General features: G+C 31.1%; 3 non-coding genes across 3 annotated transcripts; all 3 read left to right on the top strand.

Annotated features, from left to right (window-relative positions):
* Window positions 1-1,770: 1,770 nt before the first annotated feature.
* LOC128041491 (small nucleolar RNA snoR64a) lies at window positions 1,771-1,851 on the top strand. The gene has a single exon (XR_008196510.1). It is a non-coding gene; the product is annotated as a small nucleolar RNA snoR64a (small nucleolar RNA).
* A 57-nt stretch (window positions 1,852-1,908) lies between these two features.
* On the top strand, window positions 1,909-2,001 carry LOC128041492 (small nucleolar RNA snoR20a). Its single transcript, XR_008196511.1, has one exon. It is a non-coding gene; the product is annotated as a small nucleolar RNA snoR20a (small nucleolar RNA).
* Window positions 2,002-2,061: 60 nt separating this feature from the next.
* Window positions 2,062-2,141, top strand: LOC128041485 (small nucleolar RNA R38). Its single transcript, XR_008196505.1, has one exon. It is a non-coding gene; the product is annotated as a small nucleolar RNA R38 (small nucleolar RNA).
* The last annotated feature ends 10,818 nt before the right edge of the window (window positions 2,142-12,959 follow it).

Here is a 12,959-nt window from a genome sequence, read left to right on the forward strand (position 1 = left end):
GGACCAGACCGATCAATCAAATTGGGAACCGACTGGGCTACTGGTTAAGAGAAGGGCATTTAACTGATTGATTTGGGAATCAACACGAACTAGTTGAATCGAACAAAAAATCGATTAAACTAGATTTTTATTTTTAAAATTTTATAATTTTTTAAATAATTTATTTAATCGAATAGGATGGACTGATTGTACCGGTTAGACTGAAAAACCGATGAACCAACCAATTCCACCGGTGGCCTAATTCTAAAATCATTGACTCAAAGTTAACGGGGTCAAAACTTCAACAGAAAAAGATAATTCAAATGGCTTAGTTGATTGTTATTTATAATTTTTGAGTTGGTTGACACATTTTTATAAATTTTATAGTTTTTTTATAATTTCATAAAAATTATTTAGATATATTCCTATTTCTTTTGTAATTTTATTTATAAAATTTAATAACATTTAATAGTTTTAGGATTTTTAAAATATTTTTTAACTGCTACACTAGCAATCACATTATCCATCTAGTCAACGGAAAATTAATAGCGTCAAAACTTAAATGGAAAAAGTAATTTTAAAAGTTTAATTAATTGCTAGTTTTTAATTAAGACGGTATTATTTTTAATTAGTGACTCAAAATTATTTATTTATTTATTAATGGTAGGATTTTATCTATCTAATATATATACAAATTAAAATTCTCTCTAAAATAAATAAATAATAAATTAAATATTTAATCGAAAACAATTGATGTCTTAATAAAAATAACCATCATTTAAAGTATTGAAATTATCTTTATATTTTTTAATAATTCTAATATTTTTCCTACTGCCACTTAAATTGCCATGTCAGTTAACATCGAGGCTTCCACCAAAATATAATTTTGAGAGCTTAAATGATTATTACTTCTCAATTAAGAAATAAATTAAGAGTTGTTTTCTTTTTAAGGCTGAATTGATTATTCATTTATTTTAAATATTTTTAATTAGAAATCCAACAAATGTAGAGGAGTTTTTTAAAATTAGTTTTAAAATAAAAGAGATAAATATTAAAATTATACATGAATTTTGGTTTAATATGTAATGTTGTACATGAATTTTGGTTTTGTGTGACTTTATATATGAAGTTTTGATTTAATTCAAATTTCACTAATCACTAACAACATTATCGAATAAATACCATTTTATATCGATATATTGCATACACAAACAATTATATTAATTTGATACGAAAATAAATGTATTTATTTAAATGTGTGTAATTGAATCAAAATTAAAACTTTATGTATACATATAAACCATGGCTCAAGTTTCATAAATATAATTGCGGTAAATTAAAATTAATATACTAAATTATACATTGTACAAAAGTTCAGGTATAAAATTTTAAATTTATCCCGAAATAAAAAAAATCATTTTTAATTTAAATCAAACTTGATCCGAAACTTTTAGGCCCAGTGTAAGAAGATTAGCCCCCTAGTTTGCGGCTCCATATTCTCTCTGTTAGCTTTGACTCGTCACCGTGCGGTAATTTTATAAAACTCTCCTCCCCAAAACGCACCGAAAAACTGTCTATAAAACGAGGTCGGGATCCGAGAGCATCATTGCAAAACCCTAATTCACAAATTAGCGCGTCGGCCGCCATCTTAGTTTCTTCAGCCTTCTGTTTGATCTCTAGCTGTTTTCATCATCAACCTGCTTCTTTTCCGATAAATTCTTCATTTGTTTTCTCCATTTGTTACTAAACGTTGCATTACTTATTTTCTATCAAAATGGAGGCCAAATGATGAACATTCGAATCGAATAATACTCGAAAAATTTCAAAATCGAGTATCATGATTTCGTTTATTTGAATAGGAAGATCTGATGCCTCTTTATTTCTTTATTTATTTTGATTTTAATCTTTTGCTTGCACTTTGTGAAAGAAGCCAATGATGAAACTATTTGAGACTTTCTGAAATGCAGTTCTATCTGTACTGCATGAATTTGTAGAAACTCATGAACTAGGACGGTCTGAGGCTTTCTTTAAAAACAAAATAAAATCCGTATTTTCTTATTTAAGTGGTTTTACTTCAGCTCTGTCTGTGTATGATGAGAAATCTTTGAATCAGTTATCCCTGTCTGAGCTTTTTGGATGAGATGTTGATATCTGACACAGACAACTGAGTTTTAGTTTTAGTTTTTGCTCTGTTTTTTTTTAAATGTGGTGCTTAGACAGATGAATTTCAGAGTATTAATCTCGATTTACAGAGGTTTTGAGAGACATTGAAACTGAATTAAATTTTAGTTAAGTTGATATTTGCCCAATGATGGAAAACTCATTGAATGGAGCAGTAGGACTGATTTTCGTGTTAGAGCATTTACTATCTTCATCTGTTCAATCTTTCTTTCTTTCTTCCTCTGTTTCTCTTTCTCCTTCTGTTTCTGTTACTCTATCTTCTCTGGTTTCTATCTATAATTCTCTCTTTCTCTGTATCTGTCTTTTCTCTTATTCTTACATCTCTTTTTTCTCACAGCTGATGATTGGTAAATTCTTTTAGCGAAAACCAGTTTGCTAATACTGCGAATGACCTGATATAGCTATGAGATCTGAGGGCTTTGTTCAACATTTTGAATGTCGGGGTTTGTCATCCAGAATTTGATTTATAATAATCTTGTTTTACATTATAGGGATAAACATTAAATTGATAGAATGTTTGAAGTATATCCATTATCGAGAATTTTAGATATTAAAATGAAAATATTTATAGTTTATAGTCAATGGTTGGTATGATCTGACTCTGAAATTGCAGCTAATGTGGGATCGTTTTTCTAATCATTGATGATTTGTATCTGATAACATTGATGGTTGGCCTCAATACATTGCTGTTTGTTTTTGAGATGTTTCCTTGTCTACTTATCATTTGTTTTTGCAGATGTTTTTATTGTTTTGGGATTTGTATTTTATTTGGTTCCCTTGTGGATTAGAAATATATTCTTTCCTGAATTTTCTATCAAAATAGTGTTATATGCATGATTAATTTCTTATTAATCTCCTCGCTATATTAATATACTCAATTTTATTTGTTAACTAATTTATATGATTAGAATGTAACGTATTAATATGGTTTAAAGATTTAAAAATTATAACAAGATGTTTGTTTGAATCGACTTTAGAAGAAAATTTTAAAATATTTGTTTTATTGGGTTTAATTAATAATGTATAAATATGATAATAATTAATAATGTTAAAATTGGTTTTTATAATTAATAAAATTAAATATATTGATGAATAATTTAATTAATTAAGTAATTAATAATATTTTAATTATCAATTCAATGGTCAATCTTACATAATTAGAATTTAGATTCATATTAAATTATACTTGTTATTTTAGATTAATTATATTTAATATTTGGCACTATAAATATTTGTATTAGATCCTAAAAGGTGTAATTTTATTATTATATGAGATGTTTAGTAATTATTATTTAATATTAATAGTTTTACTATTATTTGATTTAAACAATATTTACATAATTATGAATGTTGTTTACAATTATATTGTCAAATATTATGTCAAAGATAATGAAATGTTAAAGGAATGATTTTTCTAGGTGAAATTTTGACTTTTATTTGAATGACAAGTTACTTTATCCAATTATTTAATATTTTATTTTGGTTATTTCTCACCCTTTTATTTTTGTTATTTTATTCCCTAAATTGTTTATCAAATTTTATATTTTATTATAAATTAAATTTATTATCATTTAATTAGAGAATATATTTTGAAAATTATAGAAATATTATTTAATAGATTTTAAAATTAACACGTGTGCAACAACAGTTTGTGTTTGATATATATCACACTTTATTTATTTAAATTCATATTAAAAATATATGAATAATTAAAATATTTAATAGTTAATTAAAATTTAGATTTATATTTTTTGGTTAAGTATTTAAAAGTGTTAAGATTTACTCCATTATAGTTTCGTTCATTAATATCCAATACAACGATCATTACCATTCAAATGTGTAAAACTCATGTAGCACCCATATATTAAATGTGAAAATCAATTTGTGAAAGATGATTAAACATTTATTAAATATTAATGGATGAAAAAGTAATATGAATGATGATTAAACATGCATTGAATATTAAATGTTAGCCATCACGAATACAACCATGCAAATCTTGTGTAATGGGGCTTCGACTTAAATGTTCAAGCCAGTTAGGGGAACTAGACAGGGTTGTCCTTTGTTACATTATCTCTTCATTCAGTGCATGGATTGGCTGTGTCAGGTAATTCATTCATCCATTAACTCTGGCAAATGGATTCCAATTAGATTGTTGAGATCAGGACCTGCACTTTCCCATCTATTTTTTGCGGATAATTTGGTTATTTTTGCTAGAGCTGAGTTGGAACAAGATAAACTTATTGAGGAAACCCTAGATATTTTCTGTGGCTTTTCTGAACATCATATCAATGCTCGCAAAACAAATGTTTTCTTTTTCTAAAAGCATTGATGACGTTCAGGGGGGAGACTGTGTGGTGTCATCGGATTTTGTCAGGTTCAGAATATTGGTTCATATCTAAGAGTTCCTCTCTTCCATGAAAGAATCACTAACAACTCCTTGAGATTTATGGTGGAGAAGGTCAAGGCCAAGCTTCAGCATTGGGAGGCAAAATAACCGTCTTTAGCTGGCAGAGTCACGTTAGCCTAGTCGGTATTTCTCACAATTCCTAGTTACTTTATGTAATCATTGATGGCCCTAAAATGTATCTGTAAAGAGATTGAACGTATTGCTAGACAATTCATATGTGGGAATTCCGGAGGGGAAATAATTGGCTTTTGTTAATTGGCAATCAGTTTGTCAACCAAAGGCTTGTAGAGGGCTTGGGTTGCGACGGTTGTCAGATCAACATACCTCTTTTATGTTAAAATTGGGGTATAATATTCTATCCAATACTGATTCCTTGTGGGTTTTTGCTCTCCTTACAAAATATAGGATGGAATAAGGTATTCCTTTGAGTATTTGTAAGGGAAATTGTTCCTTCTTATGGAGAGCTCTTTTTAAGATTTGGCCTCTTCGTCGCGAGAACATTCTCTGGTCTATAGGAAATGGAAATAACATAAGATGTTGGAAGGACATGTGGATTCCTGGAATTAGGTCTCTTATTAGTTTTATCCCAACTCTGAATAATATTGATGAGGACTATGTGCTTAAGGAGCTGGTCATAGAAAATGGATTTTGGAATTTTGATCTATTTTAGATTTGGCTACCAAAGGAGATTATTAACCGTATTGTGAGCATACCTCTCACAAGTCCCTTTGTGGGTCCAGATATAGTGGCTTGGACGGGTACTTTGTTAGGGTCATTCTTTATCAAAAGTGCCTATAGGGTGGTGAAGGAGGATACGTGGAATCTAATGGATAAGCTGTGGAAGCTGTCATAGAAATTTCAAGGTCCTCAGAGGGTTCGTCTTTTTATTTGGCTGGTTCTTAAGCAACATTTGCTTACGTAAGTAGAGAGGTGTCGACGTGGTATTGAGACTAATGATTTCTGTTTTGTCTGTGGGTCAGTCTCGGAGGATGTCATCCATGCTATTAGAGACTGTAGATTAGCGAAAGATGTTTGGACTCAGGTTGTACCAGTTGAGAAACAAGAGTTTTTCTTTTCTAATGATTTGCAGGAATGGTTTTTGAACAATTTACAGAATCGTCAAGATTTGGTCTTTGGAGGGGCTGAATGGCCAGTCTTCTTTGGTCTAGTTACTTGGCGTATTTAGAAAAATATAAATCTCTATATTTTCCAAGGTTCGCCATGGAGTGTAGAAGAAATTATCAAGGGTCGTTTAGTTGGGCCTAGTAGTATGGGCATCTTCCCAAGGTAAGCTCTAATGTTAGGCAAGTGATGGGGGGTGGAAGTATAATCAGATGGGTAAATAAGTGCATTTAAGAACTGATTGTAACACCCCTAATCTGAATCCGTCGCCAGAACAGGGTTACAGAACATTACCAAAATTTACAGATCAAATAACAGACATTTCATATCATCTAGCATTTATATTAGAACTTAATCCAAATTCATAATATTGTCCATTATGTGAGCCCTTGAAGCTCAAAATACATGTTAGAAATAAGTTGGGACTAAACCAGGTATTCAGAAAACATTAAAATTTTTCAAAAGTGCAGGAGACACACGCCCGTGTAGCCAAGCCGTGTGTCTCACACGGTCAAGAGACACGCCCATGTCTTAAGCCGTGTGGGCATTCGAAATAGGGATACACGACCGTGTCCCAGCCCGTGCCCAAACTTGGGAGCTCTCTAACTTGGGTCACACGGCCAAGTCACATTGCTCATATGCTAGGCCGTGTGAACAATTTTGAGTATACTGACTTGTACAGATTTTTAAAATACAGGGGACACACGGTCTATAATGGCCCAAATTCAAGGTTATCGGAATAGTGGTTTCGTAACCACAAATCTGATTTAAAGAGAAATTTATTTTAATATTTTTACATGAATATTGATATGACAGGAGAATCGTATGAAAATATCGATAGAAAATTTTACCGATTTAGTGGTTAGTTAGAAAAAGAAATTATTGAAGAAATTGGGTAAAAACAAGGTATCGAGACCTTGATCTCGTAAAACTGAGTCAAAAATATTTTTATAAATATTTATGAAATGTTAGAAATATGGTATTAAAATTTCGTTAGAAAATTTTAATGTTTAGGTAGTCAATTAAGTGAAAAAGGACTAAACTGAAAAAGGTGTAAAAGGTACTAGAAAGATTAAATAGCTCAATTGTTAAATAAGGAGGGACATAAATTGAAATAAGCCCAAAAGGAGATATTTTGGGCGGCATAAACTTAGAAAAATCAGGAGAATTGGAGAATTAAGGGTAAAATTGAAATATTGCAAAATTTACTTTAAAAGTTAGGACTAAAGTGGAATTATCTAGAGTTCTCTTTATTTTTCTGCATTCTCATCAGCCAAAAACGTCCTAAGGGTTTATTCAAGCTGGTTTTTCATAAGTTTTGCACCATGTGAGTTAATCCTTGCCTTTTTCTTGTAATTTTTGTGTTTCTAAGACTTTTACAACTAGGTCCTATTACTAAATTCATTAGTTTTTGATTTTATGAATGAAATTGAAAGTTGCTATGAATATGTGCTGGAAATTTATGATGAAATAGCATGAAATTGAAGCTTTAATCTGTTTATGAGATGATTTTATTAGGTAATTTCAATAGAAATTGATTTGTAGGACTTAATTGTGAAAAAGTTTGGAATTAAAGTCTAGTGCTAAAATTCTGATTTCCAAAGGTTATAAAATAGTTTAAAGTGAAATAATAAAGTGTTAATTGAGAAAAATCAGCTCAATTGAGAGGTTAATTGAGCAGGGATGAAATTATCATTTATTGAAAGCTTAGGGGAAAAATGGTAATTAACATCATACACAAAAACAGTTTTGGACAGCAGCAGTAGGTTAACTTTGAAAAATTACCAAAAATTTTAGAAATTGAATTAGAGGATGAATAAAATATGAAATTAAAGCTTATTGAGTCTAGTTTCTTACAAAAGAAACGGTGTAAGCAATAGAATTGTAAATTATGAGATGTAGATTTTGTGAGACAATGTCAGAATGAATTCGGGTTCCTCTGTTTTGACTTTGGAAAATCATTAAAAATTATACAAAAATTATTATGAGTTATAATTTTTATGCTTAGAATCCTTAATGAGTCTATTTTTAAAAGAAACAAACGGAAACATCATCCGAATTCTGTACAATGAGATAATTAATTTTTAGTGAAGCGGGGTCGGAACTGTCAAACAGTGAAACAGGGGAAACTTTAAAGAATAAACTGTATTTATTGGCTAAACCAAAAAATCTAAAAATTTTATGATAGGAAGATATGTGAGTCTAGTTTCGGGAAAAATTAACGGATCTTAATTTGGAGTTCCGTAGCTCAAGATATAAATAATTTAGTGACTATAACTCAATGAGTCAGCTTTGAATGTATTATAAATAATAATGGAATTATAGAGAATGTTACATATGAAAATGAAATGTATTAGATTAATGATTAAATTTATTTATTTAGATTCAGAAAATTCAAATACGAAGCTAGATCGAGGAAAAGAAAAAGTTTGGGATTAGTAGATTTTTGTTTATGAACAAGTATCGAGGTAAGTTCGTGTAACTTGAATTATATTCTTAAATGCTTGAAATGTTTGTTATTGATGTGAATATGATTTGAATGTTCATTGTATGAACATGGATGAAACATTGATATATTTGATAAAAAGGGGAAGAAATCCAGGTTGAATGGAAGGAAAATTCGATGGATCTTTGAAAAGGAATTGACGGTAAAAATGTTCTAGCCCGGACGGGTGATCCTATTCTGATATAGCCCTCCCGAAGAATATGTGGAAAATGGATTTAGCCCGGACGGGTAATCCGAATTAGAGTCTGAATTTAGCTTGGACTGGTAATTTAGATCCAAGCTCATTAGAGTAATTGTCATTGCAGGGGATTTAGCCTGGACTGGTAATCCCGTTGTAAGGATGAGGTTCGCGGGAGTGTGCTCTCTGAAATAGAAATGTGCGCACATGAATATGAATTAACGGGCCCGGAATTGTATACTAAGTGTACCTCTGAAAATCCATCGAAATTTCGAGAAATTCAATGGGATAAATATGAAGAAATAACAAGGAAATGGAAATCATGGTATTGATGAGCTCATCAATCATGAGATATATTATTGATACATGGAAATTATTGGACTAATTTGAATGTTGAGTTTGTGCATGATAGGGGAATAATGTATTGAATGGATGTATGAATGTTTATTGCATCGTATTGAAAATATTAGGTAAGTATAAATCTTGTTACATAAGCTTACTAAGCACAAAGTGCTTACCCTGTTTCTTTTTCCCCTATTTTGTAGTGTTAAGAGCTCGGAGGCCAGATTCGGTCAGAGACGTATCACACTATCAACCTCAAGATCTCGGTATATAAATAAACTTTATTTTGGAAATCAATGGCATGTATAAGCTAGTAAAGTAAATGTTAATGTGAAATGAATGTATGGTTAGCCATTGGTATGACTAACAAATTTTGGTTTTGGTATGTGATGAGGTTATCTTATGAATATGTTAAATCCATCTTAAAAATATGTTGAAATGGATTGGTTGTGTTGAATTAGTCTCGGTTTAAAATTGCAAGGAAGGTTAGAAATTTATAAAGGGGTTATATTGAGTTCAAAAAAAAAGAACTTTGAGATTTTGCGAAAAATTTATTCGGTAAAATCTGGTAATGCCTCATACTCTATTTTGGCGACGAATACGGGGAAAGGGTATTACACGGCCGTGTTACCTGGCCGTGTGTCACACACGGTTGAGACACAAGCCCGTGTCTCTGCCCGTGTGGACAAAATAGGCCATTTTTCTAGCCATATTTCTCACCCAATTTGTCTTCCACCTACATTAACACTTTGAGTTAAGGCTGACTTAGGCAAGTTTGGACGAACGGATCGCCTAAGGCCGCACGGATCGCGAGATAAAAGGTCTAGCCCCGTGACAAGTGGTATCCGAGCTGTTGGTTCGAACCAAGTGATGTCCGAGTTATTGGTTCGAAGGCACCGTTGGGATGTCTTTAACACATCAACAAGCCACAACAAAGCAATCAAAACAAGCCATAATCGTGTCCTAAACATAATATATCAATACATACCAACCATAACAATGCCATATATATATACATACCATATAAAATCCAAACAAATGACTAATCTTAACAAAATATTTATATGCCAACATTGGCCAATTTAGCCTATACATGCCATTCTAATCAAAATAATTTATTATATATACCGAAATGGGACGATGGATAGTGTGATGTGGCTTTGACCAGCTTCCAACCTTAACGAGCTTTCGAGTTACTATAAACCAGGGAAAATAAAACAGAGTAAGCATTTAATGCTTAGTAAGTTCGTATAACATGGAATTTAACTTACCATTTAATCACATTAAAGGTAAGCATTCTAAGCATATTCAAATCAAATTGGCTAAAAGCCCTAACACATATCCTCATCAACTATGTTAGTTATGTATTTCATATGAATATCAAGAAACATGTATGAGCTCAACAATAATAAAATTTCCATATACATATACTTTCCACATCATGTGTCCATATAACATGTACAAATAATATCCATGTATTTCAAATATATTTTCGTAATAATTCGTCTTGAATTCAGATTGTCTCATATTATAACTTTTCCCGTTGAACCATTTAAATATCATTGGATACATGGGTAGTACATACGAAGTGTACAAATCTGCAATCCATCAATTCATATACAGTTATGCCCATATGAGCATATAATGGGGAAACTCTTTCGAGCCATGAAACGGGAAGCTTATGTGAGCCATATAACGGGAAGCTTTTGCGAGCCAATTATTGGGAAGCTCATACGAGCCATAAACGGGAAGCTCAAGAGAGCCAAATATCAGGAAGCTCATGAGAGCCATGTAATGGGATGCTCATAAGAGTTAAATAACGGGATGCTCTTGCGAGCTGTGGTGTGTCCACAACACATGCAGGACCACAATACTTCTTAGATTCAAACGGGATTTGATACTTGTTAGATATCTTTGGATATGTGATCAATATTTATACATTTCATAAACATAACATTCAATTTAACATATAAACATATAATTTAGTTACACGAACTTACCTCGACAAGTGTTCGTATACACAAAAGCTACTAATCCAAAACTTTCTCTTTTCCTCTATCTAACTCCGTATTGTGTTTATTTGGATCTAATTAAGCAAAATAAGCTTGCTTGAGCTCAACTATCATGACTAGGGTTTCCATCTCTTATTTTTAGGAAAGATGATGAAAATGATGATATTTTTACTATTTAATTCATTTATCATATTTTATTTAATCATCTTTTAGAATTAACTTTAATAATTTACTAATTTCCAATGATGAATAATTATTCTTATCTACTAACTCCACTAAATGGTCTATTTTTCATATAAGGATCTCAAATTTTGAATTTCATAGCTATTTAATACCTTTAGCTACTAGAATTTAACTTTTGCATTTTATGCAATTTGGTCCTTTTCATCAAATTAAACATGTAATCGGTAAAATTTCTTAACGAAATTTTCATGTGATATTTCTATCATACTATATACCATAAAATAATATTAAAATAAATTTTCTTCCTGTCATTTGTGGTCCGAAAACCAGTGTTTCGATTTTACTGAAAACAGGCTGTTACACTGATAATTTGGTTAAGGTAGATTCAGGATATGTTGCTGTAGGGGGAGTATTGAGGGATGAATGGAGGAAGTGGATTATGGGTTTTAATAGAAGATTGGGGAGATGTACTATATTTGAGGCAAAACTATGGGGTATTTTAGATGGCTTGTCATTGCTACAAGGAAGGAAATGTGACAGAGTATTGATGCCAACATATAGTTTGGAAGTCATTGAAGCAATAAAGGAGTTCAATTCGAAGACTTCCAACTTGGCCTTGATCAGATGAATTTATCAACATCTGAAGACTGTCGACCATTGGTTACTACAATATATCCCAAGAGAGGAAAATAGAGAAGCTGGTTGAATGGTTAAATTGGCTTTTGACAAAGAAGAAGGGCTAAAGTTGTTTGTGGGATGCCCTAGTGATTTAGTTTAATTGATTGTATTTTTTTTTCACCAAAAAAAAAAGTAATAACCAAACTCCTTTAAAAACTCTTATAAAAATGATTAAAAAGACAAAAAAGTCTCGTAGACATTAATTAATGACGTGAAAGTTAACGTTATGTGTGACATGGTAACTGGCATAAAAATAATGATGTAACAATTAACTTGACGCTTGACATTAAAAAATGTTGACATGGAGAACTTAATTTATTTTTAAAAATTATAAAATTATAGAAAAATAAATATAGAAAATTATTTTATAATAAAGTGTAATAAATTTAAAAATTTAATAATATTGAACTTTTAAATAGATTTCTAAAAATTTTCTAAAATTTGTATAATTTCAAGTAATTTTAAAAATTATTTTAATAAAATGTTGCTATCCCCCAACATTTTGTTATAGCTTAGTCGATCATTTTCAGCTTTTATTACATCACTCTCTTCAGCCAAAATCATTACTCATCACTCACATTAACTATAGTTGTTGGTAGGGATCGGACTAATTGGCGAATAAGTTAGATTGAAAACTCGTTAATTATCGGTCTAGACGAAAAATTGAATCAAAATTTGAGCAGATATTTCAATATTTAACTGAGCTAAAAATCGATTTAGCTTTTTAATAATTTTAGGGGGGATAACCATGGAAATTGGAGAGCAAGAGCGAGGGGTTTCCTTTGGCGCCAAAAGGCGGTCGTCAGCGGCGGTTTGAGGTCAGGAGCATTGCAGACAGAGAAGCATGAAAGTCTAAGTGTGAATCTAAAATAATTCTCAGTCCTGTCATTATCAACCTTTAAATTTCTCCTATTCAACAACAATCAAAAGATGGCATATGCAATAAAACAATCAACTCCGAAAATGACTGGTGTTTCCATTAAATCATCTTGACATAAAATAGGATCAGTGATTAAAGTGATTTCATGGATTAAGTGTATTATTCATCCTAACTTCTCCACAAAAAGCTTGCTTGCAAGGAAGAGTAGATGGATTATAAGAGGAAAACTTATTTTTGGCTGATCTTGGAGCTATAAGTAAGCCATTGCTTTTAGTGTAATTTAAACCCTACATTTTAATGGAGAATTCTAAAGCAGTAATCAATGCCATTGTAAGTAAAAGAACTGAAACAAGTAGAGAACACAAAACAGCTGCAACAATCATATTTTAGACATGAAAATGATCGAGGGATGTTTTATAGAAAGCCACGATGACCCCTACTGGCTATTTCAATCACCATTTTTGGCTTATGGACACCATATTATACGT

This window comes from Gossypium raimondii, chromosome 5, assembly GCF_025698545.1.
Source record: "Gossypium raimondii isolate GPD5lz chromosome 5, ASM2569854v1, whole genome shotgun sequence".
Taxonomy (NCBI): domain Eukaryota; kingdom Viridiplantae; phylum Streptophyta; class Magnoliopsida; order Malvales; family Malvaceae; genus Gossypium; species Gossypium raimondii.